The sequence below is a fragment of the Mercenaria mercenaria genome, chromosome 4 (genome assembly GCF_021730395.1).
Source record: "Mercenaria mercenaria strain notata chromosome 4, MADL_Memer_1, whole genome shotgun sequence".
Lineage (NCBI taxonomy): Eukaryota > Metazoa > Mollusca > Bivalvia > Venerida > Veneridae > Mercenaria > Mercenaria mercenaria.
This window is the reverse complement of record NC_069364.1, coordinates 34,957,076-34,977,144: the sequence shown is the minus strand read 5'-3', so window position 1 is coordinate 34,977,144 and position 20,069 is coordinate 34,957,076.

Genomic DNA, 20,069 nt, shown 5'->3' with positions numbered 1-20,069 from the left:
GCTTTTGAATTTAACATTGAAATATGACCCGATTGTAGTTGATCAGTTCGTTAAAAAACATTCAAAGATGTGTAGCCGGGTTTTAACTTCTATTTCTGAGCAGTATCTGCAGAGTCAGAGTTATTGCTGACGAATTATGTATTATTAGCTCATGGTGCGCTCGAATGTATAACTAAACATTTATTACGTAAAGTTCTGAAAAAAAAATACAGAAATATTAATCTTTCATTTGTATGGTAATAGGCATATTGCGTAAGATTATTGGGATCAGTTTTCAACGTTGAAATATGACCTGCCTTATGTTGATCAGTTTTCAACGAGAGTCAAATTTTTACGCGTGGGTAGGGTCAAGTACGTCATTTTGCGCTCTGCTGAAAAAAAGAAGACGTTAGTGGTCATGTTTGAAGATTTACAGCTGCAAAATGGAAAATAACAGAAAACTGGGGAAAAAACAGTCAATCGGAAATATCGTCAACTTTAATTTGGCAAAATTTCAGAACAGTCCGTTGAAGATCGTTAGGAGGCACATATTACCGTAAGCCTTTTTTGAGTGACGGTATTTTGGTGGAGTATGTGTTCTTGTTGTAGAACTTGCCTTCAGTGGGATTATATAATTGTGTTTATTTGAATTAATCCCTTCAAAGAAAAAGGCTTGGCGGGATATTGTTCTTTTTCCCATTTCGCTCGAGACTTCCCATCTGCAACGGATAAACAGTGTATGCAATATACTTGAATATATAAAAGGTTTATAATGTGATTAAAACTTTAGTCGTGCCATCATTATTCACACACATGCTTCTCTTAATTCTAAGATAACTTTAACGCATTAAATTAAAAAAAGGTAAATGACAGTCCTTGTAATCATACCTTATTTTTCATGAATAAAACCTTATTTGTAGTCAGACGTTCTAACGCTAACCGTCCGCCACAGCGCCACCAAAAATGCTGGTTTATTTATTTTACGGGAGATTTTATTAATAGTTATGTATATCTGTGTGAGTGTCATACACATTTTGACAATTTGCATGCACGAAAGTGTTCGTATAGTGTGTCTATGTATCGAAATTAAGTTGGAATTCATACAGATGTCAAAATTTACAAACGTCGGAATCAGGAGGAAAGCTCTTGACACCACAATTTATATAACATCTTAACGAAATAACAGTCAACCTATAGTAAAAATATTCTTCGGCAGCACTACATTCTCCGATTTTTGAAATTAACAAACAGACATGTAAACTGATTGGTCACATTTAAATAAAATCGATGTAATCCAGCCATCCTCTGGTACCTAAAGACTGTATACAAGAGTACTGTTGTTACCTATTTTTGACGGAGCTATTCCTTATGCCGTTTAAATGCACTTTTTAAAAAGCAACGTTAGGGGATACCGATCGCTATAGATACACTTTCGATGTTCGAGAAGCCATTTCGTAAATGAATTTTTACCTCCTTAAACAAATTTTCTCTCACACCTCTAGAGACCCAGTCAAACAATTTTACTTGAATCTTCTTTTATATTTTATTAGGCTTTACAATTGAACTAAAATGTTTCGACATAAATGATGGTTCGTGTGATGACAATTTTCTGCTTGTTCTGTCTCGTATCATCATGACACCATTGTCTTTCTTACTATAGAATAAAGGTATCGCTTTCAAATTGAACAACGACAAGCCTTATACTCATTTTTAGAATATATGCGTGTATAATTTGATTTGTGATAATGATAATATACCGCCAGTATTAGAGTAAACAAGGTTATAGACGCACTGACCTCGGTAGTGGCTAGTGCACCGTCACCGGTGCAGCAGAGCCGAAGTCTGCTGCACTGGTGACCATATCGAACTTTCTGTACTTAACGCGACTGCTGATTAGCTTTATTTGAAAAATCGATAATCTTGTAGCTTTGATCGTTATCTCCGAAATTTAGCGGGGGCCCATAAACCATGTTTTCAATAAAATCGATATTTAAATTGCCTTCAGCTATATCTAATTAATGGCTCAATGGAAATCTTGTATATTACTATTAACCTTTAGCCTGCTGGCGGCAAGTGGTTCTGTCCTTGTGACCAGTGCAGACCAAGATCAGCCTGCACATCCGTGCAGTTTGCTCATGGTCTGCACTGTTCGCTATTCAGGTTAAAGGTCAGTAATTCAAATCCTTCTTTGTTTCATATAAAAACGACAACTTCATGTCGTCTTTACGTATCTTTAGAGAACATCACTTTTTCCTACACCAATTTTTCATGAAAGTTCTATCACAAATTAACGAAAAAAATGAAAAGAAAATAGGGGGTTGAATAGTTCCTAGTGAAATGCCAGTCAGTTGTGGTCTGCCACCCTAAAAATGGCGCATATTTGCTCTCCTCCGCGCAATAAACACCTACTTCCGGTTTCGATCTGATAAACTTGCCATGTGGGTTGTATGAACATGAAAACCGTCTCATTTCATGGAGAATATATTCTAGTAGCGAAAAAGTGTGATTAAGGCACTCGTTCTACACGAATTTGCGCAGAAAATGGGAAAATTAGGATCTATTTATTATGGACTTCTTTCGACTACACCACGGAAAGCACATTTTCGACCGAATTACTGACCTTATTCCTATAAGAAATGTTTCTTATCAAATTTCACACTATTTCCAAGAAAGATGTAATACCAAACATATTGCCAAGTTTCATTCTGAAATTTCGAGATTTTGGAGAAATATAGACATTTAATAGAAGCCACCCCCTACCCATTTACAGGGCTAAATTTTGGCCTTATGGACCTTTTATTGTATATTTTGGTAAAAGTTTCACTTTTTTGCATCATTTTTCACTGGGATTCTGAAATATCATTCATTCCATCATGAATAAGACACAGAAGGATGCATTTTGTGCATTTTCTGACATTCTGGAGACAAAGTATTGGCTTTTAAATCCCAGAAATCGCTGCTGAAATAGACGCATGTACATAAAATAAGGTCAAAATTCAAAATTTTTCAAATTGGAAACACTCTTTTATATCATATACAACCGATTTTTGGCTATAAAGACTAATTACGATGTGTTTCGAGAATAGTCTTATTTCAGCTCTATTTAGTCAGTAAATTTTCAGTGAACACCCTTTTTGAATGATAAGCGTAACTGCCCAAATTGAATGATGGAACAGTCTATTATAGAAATTTAGCAGGGTAAAGGTTAAATGCTAATGGTAGGAAAACGTCAGTAAATATCTAGGCAAACACATCTATAATTATAATCTATAATCTTAAGATCTATAAGAAGTATAAAATATATCAATTTATTTTTATAGCTCTTTGAATTAAGTAACATTTGTTCAATATTAATTTGCGGTTTAATTATTTCAATGCCAAAGCTTATTATTATTTTTTCTTTTCTTTTTTATATGTATCTAGAAAAAAATATTGTTTCAACTTACTGAAGCCACATTAATTCTTTTCCTATGACTAAAGTAACTAGATATTAACATTTCTTCTTCGCAATGATATTCAAAACACGTTATCTACCTCCCTTTTTCTTGACGGAAGTTAGTGCAGAATAACATTTGGAGAAAAAGAATACAAAAGAAGAACATTTATGTCTGTCTTGGACTGGAATGAAAATGTAGATAGAGAATGCTCATCTGTAATTTTATTTGAGGATGTACGCAATCCAAGAAGACGTACAGGACACAAAAATTTAAAACCTAAAACATACATATTTGTCAATGCTATATGGGAGAAAGTTATGGATGTGTTTTATTTAACTTGAAACATTACTAGTGATAAGAATCATATGAAATAGTAACAGTGATAAGTACAGTGAAATAGTAACAGTGATAAGTACAGTGAAATAGTAACAGTGATAAGTACAATGAAATAGTAACAGTGATAAGTACAGTGAAATAGTAACAGTGATAAGTACAGTGAAATAGTAACAGTGATAAGTACAGTGAAATAGTAACAGTGATAAGTACAATGAAATAGTAACAGTGATAAGTACAGTGAAATAGTAACAGTGATAAGTACAGTGAAATAGTAACAGTGATAAGTACAATGAAATAGTAACAGTGATAAGTACAGTGAAATAGTAACAGTGATAAGTACAGTGAAATAGTAACAGTGATAAGTACAATGAAATAGTAACAGTGATTAGTAGAATGAAATAGTAACGTGATAAGTACAATTAAAAAGTAACAATGATAAGTACAATGAAATAGTAAACATTGATCAGTACAATGAAATATTAACAGTGATAAGTATAATGAAAAACTAGTGACAGTGATAAGTACAATGTAATAGTGACAGCGATAATTTACTATATTACATGTAAATACACAAAAATATTTATATCTCTGTTAATGACTTATGAATATTTCTAGATAAAATCTAAACAAGAAAGATGCTTTAATTTGAATATGAAACAATTTACTGATTTTTGCATTTATTTCTATAATCTTTAAAATGCTAACACTTTTTTCATGTAAATTCTAATGTCTCTTAAGATTTAGTAAACCTCTTGTAAAATAAAAGCTGCACAAAATGCAAAAATTGTATAACAGGATTGTTTATTTATAGAGTAATGCTAGAACCACCTGAAGTTTCCTGTTGATATTTCTAACTGTTATAAACTGATAGTAAATACTGTAGTAAAACTGACCTTCTCTGCAGATGTTTACAAATCGCTGACCCTTATTCACCTTGTAAAACCTCATTTATAACTGATAAGCCCCTCCTACAAAATCGGGTGTAGGCCCTACACCAGACTGGCCTTTAAAACCGTTGTTTTAGGTATTTTAGAACATGTGCAGATGACCTAGTTTATGAATCATGAGAATGCTTGTGGGTGCGTGGCCATACATTTTGTGATATAATTGATGTTGTGGCATTCTTTCGTAATAAAAGAAGGATAAGAGAAATCTGAGACATTTGCAGTAGTCATACATGTTTAATCATCAATTATATGTATATTATACGTTGACCTACTTGTGGTTGTTTACATTTACGTACCGCGTGATATGTATCAAACAACCAGAACCAGTCAGATGTACGGGGTTGTCTTTGTTGAAAAAGAATTGTTTGAGAATCCGTTTGAGAATCAAGAAGAATTCGTGAATGTAAGTGTGTTTTGATATTTCTGTATGCGTTTCTGTATCGTTTTTGTTATGAATATCACCCAGAAGAAAGTACAGGTATTTTACGTTTGTGATTGATTTATGCTGAAGCTGGAAAAATGCTTGCATCCCAGGACCAGGCTTTTGCGCGTTAGTACATGCAGTTGTTGTATTGAATGAATAGATTTCTGTGTGGTCATCATATGACTTTTATGCCATTTAGTTTATATGATACTAAAAATGTGAAAGCTTCTTTTAGTTGTTGTGTAAAACTGGAAAGAATTGCAACGCGGGCAAGTTGTCACGTGACCTGGATAATGGGAGGAAGTGTACGTGTAGATATCTGAGAATTCTTTGCATTGTTATTGGTACTGTTTAGTCTCTCAGCATGACCATTTCGGCCTGGGTGGTTCCAATACTCCCGCTTTCATAGCCTTGAGAATTGTATAATCACCCCTTGGATATGGTGCCTGCTTTTTAATTTTGTCTGTTGACAGTTCCTGTGATATGCAGGCTCCATACCCTCAGATTCCCTTTCTAAATTCCAGTTTGTTTAGTTCTGCCCATTGTTTTCTCAAACCCATTACTTTATCTGGGGACCAAACGCCGCTTTTCATGGAATTACACGCCACAACACGTGTATCAATGAAGGTTCCATGTGCGACGCCGTTTGAATACATCTGCGGATGTCTCTAAATTGCTTTTTGTACTTTTAGCATATGTAAATGTTGAGTTCTGCTCAACCCGGGGCTAGAGGGCGTGAACGGTAGCATGCATTTCCACTACCGTCCATGAACATCAGCAATTCTCTCCAAGAATCACCTCTGATACAAGAAAAACTACAGTGAAACACCGCTCGCTCGAGCATCGATGACTCGAGTACACGGGCTCGCTCGAGCATTTCGTGGGGTCCCGGCCAATTTCCTTCTATTTTCTATGTGAAATTACCATGGCTGGGTCGAGCATCGATAACTCGATCGCTCGAGCATAACATCTGGCCCCTGTGTATTAATTTACTCTTTGTTGCTTCTGGCAAACTCGAGCAGAGGTATCGAAAATTTTCACACCTTCGGTTGTCAGAATATATCGGTTAATTAAAAATTTTAACACACCGTTAGAATTGCGTAGTCTACTCCACGACTGTCCTAAATGTTTGTGTGTCGGTATATTTGATCTGATAATGAGAATAATTATTGATAAAAGGTTGAAGAAAAGTTTTATTGATCAGAGATGAATGACTGCTTACTTAAATCTTCTCTTCTGCTGGATCGAGAAGATTGTCATGAGATCTTAGTACTGTTTGCATGCAAATGAAGGAAATAATATAGCCTTTTCATAAAATTGAGAAGATAATTTTGATATGCACTTGTTGATAAATAAAAATAAATAGTCCTTGTTGTTTCTTCACAAGTCCCATTTACAAATTACGTATTGAAATGTCTATCATAGATAACGTTTGTAATACGTTTTTTTTTTGAAAATGTCACAAGTATGTTATTATTACGCATCACCGTTTACTCTGCAAATGGTCGCGATGACAATTGATTTTGGTAAAACAAACTTCAATTTTCTTCTTATGTTGGTCAATGTTCGGGTCGCTCGAAACCATGTATAACTCGAGCATTTTGTTCATCCCCTTGCGGTTTCGAGCGAGCGGTGTTTTACTGTAGAATATGCTTTTGTAGAAAACCGCATGTTTCCCCCAATGCATAGTAGTAATAGGCAAGAAGTCAACAGGAGACAGGGGTGAAAGTCAAACAGACACTGATGGGTTGGCTGCAATAGGAATCATCTACTCGGCATATCCAGTCATCACACAATATTTCAACATTCTGGACCTAGCGGTTCTCAAGTTATGGATTGGAAACGGTTTTCCATGTTCTGGCCCCTGTGACCTTGACCTTTGATCGAGTGACCCCAAAATTGGTAAGGGTCATCAACTATGCATGTCCAATCATCCTTTGAAGTTTCAACATTCTGGAACAAGTGGTTCTCAAAATTTTATTTATCAGAAACGATTTTGCATATCTAAGCTCCTGTGACCTTGACCTTTGATCTAGTAGCCCCAAAATAAATGGGGTGATCTACTCTGTTAACCTTATCATCCTATGAAGTCTGAAGGTTTTAAGTAAAATGGTTCTTTTATTAATGATCGAAAATGAAATGTGACAGACAGATGGCCCCTGTGACCTTGACCTTTGATGGAGTAACACCAAAAACTATAGGGGTCATCTACATTGTAAGTCTTATCACCCTATGACGTTCGAAGGTCTTAGGTGAAATGGCTCTCAAATGACTAATCGGAAATGGATTACTATGTTCTGACCCCTGTGACCTTGACCTTTAAGTGATCCCAAAATCAATAAGGGTTTCAATGAAGTTTCAATGTTCTGAGTCAAGTGGTTTTCCATTATCACCACTGTGACATTGACCTTAGAATGACCCCAAAATCAATAGGGATCATCTACTTTGCATGTCCAATCACCCTATGAAATTTTAACATTCTGGGTCAAGTTGTTCTCAAGCTTTTTGACTGAAAATGGTTTTCAATGTTCAGGCCCCTGTGACCTTGACCTCGACTTTTGACGGAGTGACTCCAAAAACAATAGGGGTTGTCTACATCATTAACCCTGTCAACCTATGAAACTTGAAGGTTCTAGGTCAAATAGTTCTATAGGTATTGAACGGAAACGAAATGTGACGGATGGACAGAACAAAAACAATGTCTCCCCTAGTGGTGGGGAGACATAAATAACAGAACAGGTTCTGTTATAATGGAAGATGCCTATGTATAAATTAACAGTAATTTGTAATGCACAGTGACAACATTATTTCTGTATAAAGACTTAGTGAATTTCCAATTTAAGGAATAAATCATTAAGTGTACATTGTACTTTTTTTGGTGAACTTCTGGATCTCTAATCAGTAATGGTATAGGGATTCTACAAACAAACCAAGTTAAATGCGATACTGGCCAGTAGTTTCTAACAGTTGATAAGTGAAAATGTTGAACAAATTCTTAACTCTATTTACACATCCACGTCGATTTGTGGGAATATGGGCCGCCGTGAGAAAAATATTGAGAAATATAGAGACCTATATCACATTGTAGATTAAAGTGAGTTAAAGTAATTTCCCATGTATCTCTTTCCAGACACGCGACTGGAAAAAGTTATGACGTCATAAATATGCCGGCTAAAGAGAAAATAAGAAAGGCAGAAAATGTACGACTACTAAATAATTACAGGTGACAACGTCTTTGTTATGATTGTAAAACTGATATATTTAGTGAAGGTGATGCTTATTCTAGCAGATGAAACACTTTTATGAAAAATAAGATGGAATTAACTATGCTTAAAATGAAAAATATCCATAAATATCAGAAAATGCTGAAAATGACTATATAATCTGTTACATAATGCAATCATAAGAATGTTGTTTCTAATGATATAACAGCTTTAAAACGTAAACTGTTTTATAGTGCAGATTCTTCTATTAAAATTGATAAATCCAATTAATACGTACTTCCCCGTAAACCTGAGTTAAAGAAATCTACGAAAGGAATCATCAGAAGATTTATCCAGCAACAAAAGAAACAGAATACAAATAAAGTTTGATGAAATTTATTCTTAGATAGTGGCATATATTGGCCATGGCTGTGAATATATAATATTGAATAACTTTATGAATAAATGCAATGATGATAATCTAGAAGTCTTTGTACCTAAAATTCTGCTCCGGAAACGGTAGCAGAGCGGATTTTTATGCGTTAAAAACGCCAACAAATGTCATAAATCTTGCAGCTAATGTTCTTTTGTTAATGCACTAGATTATACCACACTTTTTTGCTCCGGCAACGGAAGCAAAACTTTTAAACTATATGGGGTTTAGTCTGTATAAAATTGTTTTCTGTTCTTCCAAAAGTAGTCAATATATCTTTTAAAAAAAGTATGCATTTCTATGACGCACCCGCCATGCAAGTGGAGTTGGAGCTAAAATAACAAAAGAAAAAAAGGACAAAAACTTTGAAACAAAATGGGGGAGGGTGGGTGGTATTTCTTTAGGACTTAAATTGAAATTTTTGACGAAACCAAAAAGCACGTCTACCTTCGTTGGAAGTACGAGAAAGGGACGCTCCCGGCTGCTGATTTTCTCATTATAGAGGGCGCTGAAAGCGCGTGCTAATTTCTCCTTAATTACGTATCATATTAAAAACCCAATTAACAAATATTTTTTGTGCTAGATAAACGTTTAATTTTTTGCGTTAAAAATTTAAATTTTTATCCAGAAACAAAAAAAAACAGTTTTCAAATAAATTTTTGATGAATTTTTTCTTAGATGTGGATTATTGGCCCAGGGCTGTGAATATAATTTTGAAAAAACTTTATGAATAAATGCAATGATGAAATCTAGAATTTTTTGTACCTAAATTCTGTCCGGAAACGGTAGAGAGCGGATTTTTATGCTTTAAAAAAACCCCTAAGGTACACTTAAAAAAAAACGGCGTTGAAAGTGGCCTTCCGCCAAAGCGGGAAAGCATAAAAATGAAGCCACGCCAGGCCTGAAACCCAAAATAACCTATGCGGGGAGGGGTATCATGTTTCCGTTGTAATTTGTAAAAAAAATTGCATCTGAAATTGATGAAATTTCTTCATAAAACGCTGGGTTCTTCTAAATTTATCAAAATGTAGCACCTCCATTTATTTTATTATTTTATTTTATCATTTTACTTTACATGGGTACAAATTTTATTGACCCGATGTCTGATTTTTGCAACGGAATTAAAACTAAATGTAGCGCCTGTTCTTCGTGGCAGGGGGGGTGTGGGTAAAATTTTGCGTAAGCTGTAGCTTCAAGTTCCGGTGTCTAGAACAATTTTTCATTTCCCCAAATTTATTTTATTGTAGGTTTTGTGAAATAAAAAATAAAATTTTGGAGGATCTTTAAAATTCAAATTTTGCTGGGGTTTCTACATTAGCCATTTTTCTCCCTTTAAAGCCTTCAAAAAACAACTGTCCACATATGGACATAAGGCCAAAAATTCTAAATTTTAGTCGAGGGGGAAAGCCTATATGGCACTTGTATTAGGTAGCCCCTTCTATCCAACTATGGGCCCCTAAAATATCGTAACAAGTTTTTGAAAAATAAAGTATTTTTAATAATTAGTAGTTCTGTGAAGCATCAAAAATTAAAAACGATTTTATTAAAGGCTTGAAGGGGGGTTATGTAGCTCTTTAGTAAAACAATTAAAAATAAAATTTTCTTTTTAAATATTTAAGGTATGTTATCAAAAAGTGTTGCTTGACCGGAAACTGTATAGGCGGTGTCATTTGTCATGTACCTATTTAGGTGTCAATTATATAATAAAATTTTTAGGGAGGGTTGAGGGGGGGGTATTGGATTTTTGAATTACGCTCTTTTCCCGGAAAAAGGGAAACAGAGCGGGGGAAAACAGGGAAAATATTATTTTGCCAAATGCGGACGCCGGGTTACTCAAAGTAATTAATGGAAATTTGGGCAGCCCTTTTTTATCCCCTTATCCTTTAATTTGAAAATTTTGGGTATAATATTTTAATTTTCTTTTTCTTTTTTACCCTTACCCTTACATAATTTTTCCTTTTATCCTTTTTATGTCCTTACCCTTATATAACACCCTTATTTATATAATATTCTTATGTATATACCCTTTTAGAATCCTATAATGATCTTTACCCTTACTAATATTCCTTTCCTTATTACATTTTTATCCTTATCATATATCCTTATATTATTTTTTTTCCCCTTATATACATCCTTACCCTTTATTTGTACCCTTTATCCTTTTTTTCATAAAAAATTACCCGTTCCGTATTTCATAGGTACTTTTATAGTGTTGATTATGGACTCAGTATTACATGAAATATTGGATTTAAACTGGAATAGGGTTGGCTGCCGCTCATCCTTAAATTATTTTAAAATGTAGAACCCTTAACGGACTGCACCTTAAAGGGTGGACCTTTAGGATGACCCCTTTTCTTCACTGACTCATTCATCCCCTAGCCATCTTTAAAATAGTGGTGACTTCCCCAATCTTAAATATATGCGATTTCAAAATTTCGCTCTTTAATCCGAAAAAATTCAAAGGCCCTTTTTCGCAAAAAATTGGTAAGTGGTTAGCCTTGAGTGACAAAAAGAGGCCCTTTGCCCTTTGGGCCGGTATTTTAAATGTCTGTACATTATCTAACAAATCCTGTTTTGTAAAATTAAACGCAATATCACCAACAGAACCCGGTCCCCCTTTTTCATTTTGAGGGTTTTTAAATAAATCGTTTTCCCCTCTGAAGTTTGTGTGAAATAGGAAAAAAATCGGTTCCCCCCTTTGTGTTTCAAGGATTATTTTGTTCTTTAGTGAGATTCGAGACTTGGTGGCAAGCGCTCTCTCTATTGTTTCAAAAATGTTCATAATAATTTTTCGCTGTTTTACTTTTTTCCCAAATATTTTTTGAAGGCTTTGCCTAAAGAGCGGGACTAAAAGTGTCACAAATACATTTTTTTTCCGTTACAATATTTCTTTAAATGAATATTTTTCTCAAGAATCATGAGTACCCTTTTAAAGTCGGAGTATCACAATTTTTTTTAGCGGATCTTTTATTCAAGATTCCTGGCAAGATTGTCAGATCTTTGTCCATTTTACCCAATGAAAGATGCTGCTTTTTGCCTAGGTCATATGAATTAAACCATAAAATATCAAAATTTACAAACCATTGAAAAAAAAACTCGATACTTTTTCGGTTGAAGCAAGAGCAAAACACCCCTTGTGGTACGTTTTCTTGGTCCCCTTTTGCCTTTTCATGTTTAAAACCTAAAAGACGAAGTCTCCGGCCAAATGGGACTAAAAATTAAAAGCGGATGATATGTCAGCTTTTGCAAAAAGTTCGTTTCCATTTCTTGTACCTCTTTACCCTTCCAATTTAAAAATGTTATCATGACTTTACTGAGGGTCTATAATTGTTACCTAAAGAAAGTTGTGTGTTACAAAAACTTTTTAGGCAGATTGGGGGATATGGACAATGAGTGTTTAAAATATTATCAAACTCTTTTAGATTTTTTTTTTTGGCAAAAAGCGTACAAAGAAAATTTGTGACCTGGACCGACCCCTGCCATGTGACTTACGTTTGAAAAACGACTCATAATGCAAGACTTAAAGAGTGAAAATTTAGCAAAGGTAAAACCTTTTTGATGCAGTTTTCATTTTTTTAAATATATTCGCTCGTTATTTAGCAAGAAAATTGATATTCTAAAAATGGAAATAAATTTATAAATATAATAATACTTGGTCAAATACAAAAAATAAGAGTAATGAATACGGTCTGGTTCACATGAATAAGGGTGTGATTCCCCATGCTCTAATTATTGTGTAGAAAAACGAACCCAAAAAAGCCCCCTACAAAACCCTTTTTGGAAAGCTTTAAAAGTGTTAAAGTATGGTTTAGATTTGTTTTAAAATTGCAAAATGTTAGACAGATGATAGAATAACACAAAAGATTTGAAAAAATCAGAACTTCTTGATTATATAATTTGCCCCACCATCTTTAAAAAAAAATTTTTTGTTTATATAAGAGAGAGAGGAAAAGAGAGAGAGATCTTTTCAGATCCAATTGTTGGTTTCGGATTTTTTTTACAGACTGTTGTAATGGAAAAAATGGATAGTCCACAATCAGTGTCAATGTTGAAAATTGTAACGGGGAAATTTTCATATAATTGTAGTCCAACTCGGATAATTTTCATTTTTTTTATTTTTTACAGTTGATTTTAGCCAACTCAGCAGTCGAACACAGGGGTTTTATTTGGATTCAAATTGGACATAAAAAATGAGGGTCGCAAATTAAAAAAAATATATTATTATTAAAAAAATTATGAAAACGAAAGAAATATTTAAATTTTCCGTAGTAATACATTTACCGTGAAAAGAAAAAAGTATTTGACATGCTCTTCTAAAAAATATAGAAAAAAATGCATAAATATAGCAGAAAAGTACAGCATTTAAACCAGTGTTTTAAATTGTTCTCTATTTGTTCACCCAAAGTTTATTCCAGGGGGGTTTTGCGAAGGAAAAAGCACATGAGAATATAAAAATTTTGATAATTTTTTTTTTTTTTGTATTTGTTTTTGTCAAAAAAATTCTATAATTAACTTTTTTAATTGTAGTAAATGTACAAATAATATTGCGCTTTCCATTTTGAATCAGCCCCGAGACGTTGTGCTCATCCTGACGGTAAGAAAAGCACCAAATGCGTAATAAATTGTGACGACACAAAGGGGAAAACAAATTGATAAATTTTGGTCAATGACGACTTTCTACAGGTACTACGAAGTGCCATGAAAACTCATATCGTGTATTTCACAAGACAAGACAAGTATAAATTTGATGATATTTTTTATCATTTTGCTTGCATTTTATGTCTGAAAGACGAAAAATACCTAAAAATTTCGCCATTTTAAAAAAAAAAGTGTTGTGACTTTGTGGACGGACAGTTGGGGAGGTAAATAGAATCACAGAGACAATTGCAGCCAGGATGCTTAGATGCAGCAAGATTATTATTTTATTTGCGTAGATTAAGATATTCTAAGGACACTTGGTCACATAAATGAAAATGAAAATGATTAAAAGCGTTGGTCCACTTCTCACACTCATATCATTGACAGTTGAATTTTTTCTTGGAAAGTTCTTCGGTTTTAATATGTAACAAGTTCTGTAAATCAATAAACAAATCAGATTCTTTCTCATTTTAAAGACTGACATGAGCACCAACCATACTATTTAAACACATTATGAATTATGGTCATATCACCTGGTATGTATCCGGTACTGCTCATGCGGCATTTAACGTCTGTAACAAAATACTAGCTGAAGCCTGTGGCTGAGTTCTTATCAGCCCGACGTCGTCGTTATCAGCCGGCACTGGTTTGTGTGTGCCTCCTTTTTGTACCTGGTCCGCCAAGGTCAGGATCTATTACGTTTGGATTTCGGCATGGTGTAGATATATGTAAAAGAGAAAAATATATATATAGAATCTATTTGTATGTTTACTGTTTTTATTTTGTTGCTGTTTTATTATTATTATTATTCAAATTGTTAAATAACTGCACAGTTATTTTACTCTTATTATTTATCATAAATCACAAATTATGATGCGATTTTTATCCCGTATCAATGAAGTCGTGGTGCCACGATAAAATAATTGTAAAAACTAATTTTAATTTATTTCAAACGTGGGAACCAATTACTTAAAAAATATATTCTCAACACATTTAGATAGTATTTACATTAATTACATCACAAAATATAAACTTTATAAATATTTCTTTAGAGACTTAAATTGAAATAGTTTGACAGAACACTAAAAGCACGTCTACCTTCGTTGGAAGTCAGCGAGAAAGAGGACGCTCCCAGCGCATGCTGATCTTCTCATTATAGAGGGCGCTGTAAGCGCGTGCTAATCTTCTCCTTATATTACGTCATCATATTAAAAACCAATTAACTAATAATTCTTTTGTGCTAGATAAACAGTTTAATCTTTAGCGATTAAACTCAATATTCTCTATGTACGTTTAACTTCTGTATACTAGGTGGTCTATGATGTCATCGTCGTATAACGCCTACAGTATATTTACGTTTTACATAAAGAAATTTATAGTAGTTAAACCTTCACATTGAGTCCTTCTAATGAACAGGATTTGGCCTCTAATTACATCCCTGAAGTTTGTTTTTTCGAATGTTCGCATAAATTATCAGCAAGATTATGATGGATTCCTTAATTGCATATACAGTCAAATTAAGCTCGTTTCGTAGATAATTTAACCCTTTTACATCTACCGATACTAATTTATTTTATCGTTACGGTATTACTTCATGCTTAACTGATATTTTACCCCGCGCGAAACGATATTGCGACAAAATATATGCAAACTCTGAACAAAAAACATTCCTAGAAAAATCCAACAATTACAAGGTGTGTTGTTAATTGTTTCATATGATTTCTTTTTTCTTTATATACCTATTTACCTAATAATCTAATGAATGACAAAGGAGCTGCTTCAATTAAACGCATTTTTATGCATTTAATTTCAGTTATGTCTTTTCCCTTTTTCATATCGCTTTTTGTTCATGTGACCATGTGAAGCAGTTTGTCAAACCCTCTCCTTATTGGACAACATTGATGTCCGGTTAGGGAATGCATTCTTTCAAGATGTAATAAGTAATCTGTGAGAACTATTTCTGCCTAGCTTGTCGCAGATATTTATCGTATGATTTGGAAAACGTTATACACAGTCAGCTGTGGTTACTATATCAACAATAATTCACGCATTCTTGACGATATTTTCAAATACGGACAATCAGTTGTTGCTCGAACAGTTGACATTTTTATGCCTAGTTATAAAATGTAGACTACAATACTGCATCGCTTGGGACTGACATACCTGTATCTCCATATTTGAATACCTTTTCCTTTACCTTTTTGTAATCACCATATCTTTGCAAGAGTGTCTTTCAAGAATTCAATGAACGTTATTGATATGTCTTTTTGTAGAAATACCGCTATTATCAACTGCGAGAATATTCTATCATGTCAGTATCGTAATTCAGTGTGTGTTTTTTACGTTTAATAGCAATTTAAAACACTTCTGTTACTAAGTGTATCAAAACAATAGTTTTTTTATCAAATTCAATGGAAATTGTCCCAAATGTATTTGGTAAAATGATGAAATGTTTTATCATATGCGGTTTTGACCCACTTATTTCGAGATATATTGCATATTTGGTGTTTAGTCCTTTGTCAGCTGGATGCTACTAGATTCTCCTAGTTGATCGTGTCTAACGAAAGAGGTGGACGACGCCATGATAGTTCTTAAAGCCCATTAATACTTAGCTACTTTGATATGTTTTTGCTTTCCTGATTCGCAGGATCCTTAATAATATTCTGCTGTTGTTCTGCTTTCTGCAACGGCATGGAGAACATGGGCAAATGGCTTGTTTAAAGCTTCAAGAAGATCCCTTGAAAGTATAGAACTCATCTAATCAAAATAATAGAAGACTCGGTTGATTAAGTTTGTTCATGAGCGATTTAGAATGGTGAAATACCCTTACGCCCTTTAGCACCAGTTTAAGAGGAATTTTTGTTGTGATAATATTAAATGAACTACATAAAACTAAAGGACCAGAGGTTTCTCATGTAGATATTTACTCAATCATTTTTGTTTTTCACATAACGTGCCTTTAGTTTCCCTTTCGTGAATAAGACATTCAGCAGTCGACGGCTTACTTATATGTATATTGTTCTATCACATTGGAATATGGTTGGGATATAGAGTGTGAGCATTGCCAAAATACTGTTTTAAGCACACCCAGCGTTGTTTTACAACTGACCGTTCCAAGGCGTTGCCGCATTTCGTCCTTTCCTTTATTTTACATTTTGAGCTTTCTGTCTATACGCTTTATTTTGTTTATGTATTTATCATGTTCTAAACTATACATGCATTGCTGCAGTGTTACGGTTTAAAGAGGCGTTGCAGAGTATATCAAATATCGGATCTTTTGAGAAATACTTTCAGTTGCAGAGAAGGAATGATGAGAAAAGACAATGAAATGACTACCCCATGCCCCTGATGCACTTCCTGCTGCAATTAGCTAAACGTAATTGCGGAAAGCCCATATTAAACTCAGAACGTTTTAAATGCAGGAGTAATGAATAATACTGTTTGTAGATAGCTTTGTTATCGCGGGGCTGAAGACAAATTAAGTAGAACACTTCCAGTGTTGATGTCAAGCCTTAATGAATATAATCAACCAGTAATTCAGAATAATTAAGAAGACTATCATGAATTTAACACTTGCATTAATTAAAAACGATCTGTTAAACTTCTACTGGCTTAATCGTCTTGATCATGCTTAAATCTAATCAAAATGAACTTGCAAACAATGCATGTAATTTGCACATAATCTTATAATAAGAGCATAGACAACTATTTGTGCCGACATTGATTTTTACTGCATTCAAATTGTTTCCTTTCCAGGTACTTATTAAAAGCAGATATTGGTAACATATATTCCCTTATTATATGTTATATTTCTTGTAACTTTCGGAAATTAACTTATTTCAAATACAACACCAAAAGGACAGTCGAAAATAGTTAATATCAAGAGGTAGAAGCGGCGTGTAAAAATGCATTGTAAATTAAGTGGGTGGGGTACAAATTAAACAGTTAAAATAAATTGAATATATTGTTTCCTGAGAAAGTGTAAATATAGATATTTGAAATGTCCCATTGGCTTGTTTAATGACATGATATTCGATATTATAAGCAATTTTACTGATTTTTTTCAGAAATTATTCAGCAGTTTTATTTTCGTAATCAGTCGCCATATTGATGACGTCATTTCCAGATCCAGTCGCGGTCCCCAGAAGAGATACATACATATTATTTTTGTCTTAGACCAAGGAATAATTTGGTATATGTGGCTATATTTCTCAACTACTTTCGAGCGGGATTACAAATGGCCGTGGACTATGCAGTCAAAAATCAATTATTTGATTTGTTTAGTTAATTTTTGTAAATCTATTTAAGTGACAAGCTTTAGTGACATCTGGTTCACATTTCTTTTTTAAGAAAAAGCAGTGTGTTTTTGTCCAGTCTACAATTTATTTTACAAAGATACTCTCCACTGGGACTTGAACCCAGACCTCTTCCTACATGCTGTAAGAAGCATTCTTACAATGAATTATGGAGAGAGAAACTAAATGTTGCAAAACTGGAAAATTCAACATTATAGCATACTGATCTGTAAGCAAAACAAGAGCTCGTAGAACATGAAATGCCCCCTTGATACATTCAGTAATTGCACAAGGAAGAGAAATGAGTTTGACACTGTACATAAATGTTCTACTGTTCTGGGGCAATGTGACCTTTGACATATTGACCTCAAAGGCTATATGGGTCGTCTGCTGATCATGACCAACGTCCCTTTAAAGTTTCGCGATCCTAGGCCCAAGCATTCTCAAGCTATCGTCCAGAAACTGTTTAACTGTTCCGGGTCACTGTGACCTTGACCTTTGGCCTACTGACCTAAATATATATCAATAGGGGTCATCTGCTGGTCATATGACTAACCTCTCTATCAACTTTCATAATCCTAGGCCCAAGTGTTCTCAAAAGCAGAAGGGCCATCTGCTGGTCATGACCAACCTCCCTAACAACTTTCATGATCCTAGGCCCAAGAGTTCTCAAGTTACCGTTCCGAAACAGTTTAACTGTTCCAGGGCACTGTGACCTTGACATTTGACCTACTGACCTCAAAATCACTAGGGATCATCTGCTGGTCAATCTTAACCTCCCTATCAACTTTCATGATCCTAGGCCTAATGGTTATTGAGTTATCATCCGGAAACCATTTAACTGTGCAGGGTCACTATGACCTTGATCTTTGACATACTGATGCCATCATGCCTCGCGGTGTAATGCAAACGACATATAGTCCAAATAATTCGACGTTTCAGATTGTTTTATATTTGTGACGGGGCAGTCTCAGGGTGCATGTACCACGTGACTTTTTCGCTAATCTGGGGTGCCAAAAACATGGCGGATACCTCGGTAAAAGTGACATTTTCTTAAATATCTTTTCGGCAGCCTGTTCAAATAAAAGGAAACATTGATGAGTGCCGTCTCATATGAAAATCTGACACTCGGCTACAAGTTTTTTGTTTCTAAGTCCATTCGTTTTCTCTAAAAGTGCAACCGCGCAACTGAAGTGAACAAATTTGATGATGTTAAGAAGGGGGACATTTTCGCAAATTCAATTGATAAATCCTTTAAAAGGCCGTAAAAGACTTTTTTGCGACACGGATATTTGTACGAGTATTGTCTTGACATATACAATTTAAGAAATTACAAATTAAGAGCCTTCAATATCTCCCTAGGCCGGATTTATCAAATTGCTAAGCAGGGGTCCGTTTTTCTTGATGCTAAGACGGGGGCGTGATTCAATGATTTGGTAATGGAAGTCTTTTGTATTTCATTAACCCGCATCATTTAAGTTTTTCCATGTTTATACTGCTTACTATAAGAAAAATCCGGTTGTATGTATGTTAAAATTCAAATGGTCATGACAAATGAAAGCTTCTTACCGACTGTGAACTGTGAAATTTTACCTAAGGTGAAATACTTAATTTGACTGATTTAATGAAAAATTCACCAACTTTCACTCTATGGTGTCGGCCCGGTACAATTTCTCCTTTGCTGTATAGTAAAACAAGCACTTTTGGACATGGATTCAGCGGCGAATTTCACAACAAATTTACAGCATTGAGAGTTCTGTATTTGGGTGGTTTTCAAAATAATGAAGCAAAAGTGTGACATAGGGGTTGAAAATTCAAACTTATTTCTTATGGTGGTCACCTATTTTTTATTATAGCAAATACTTCATATTTGAAGGAAATAACTTTGGGGAAGTGTTGAGAAATGCCAATCAGAAAATATTTCAGCCTTTAATTCAAAAGTTCAGTGAATTTCCAGTAAGGTGGGTGATAAATGTTGCATGGTTTTATGACAAGGAAATATGTATTACAGTAATTTTTTCAACATAAATGATAAGTAATGGGTGTATGTGTATGGTTTGAAACTTATTTAATCATATGTTTGTGGACATTGGTTTTTAAAATCACCCTTTCTGCACAAATTTAACATGAAAATAAAACTTTACCTAGAAAAGTTGTTGCTGAATGCAAATAACTATCATATAATTATAAACCAACTTTTTTCTGACATGTTGCATGTTTATAAACCACATGCCAAATTTCAAGAATGTCCAATAATTCTAATTTCTAGAATTGTCTACTCAAAATTGAGTTATTTTAAAGATGCACAGGGACACATACTGAAGATCAGTGTAATATTCATCCATTATTAGTTTTCTATTCATAAAAAGACTACTGG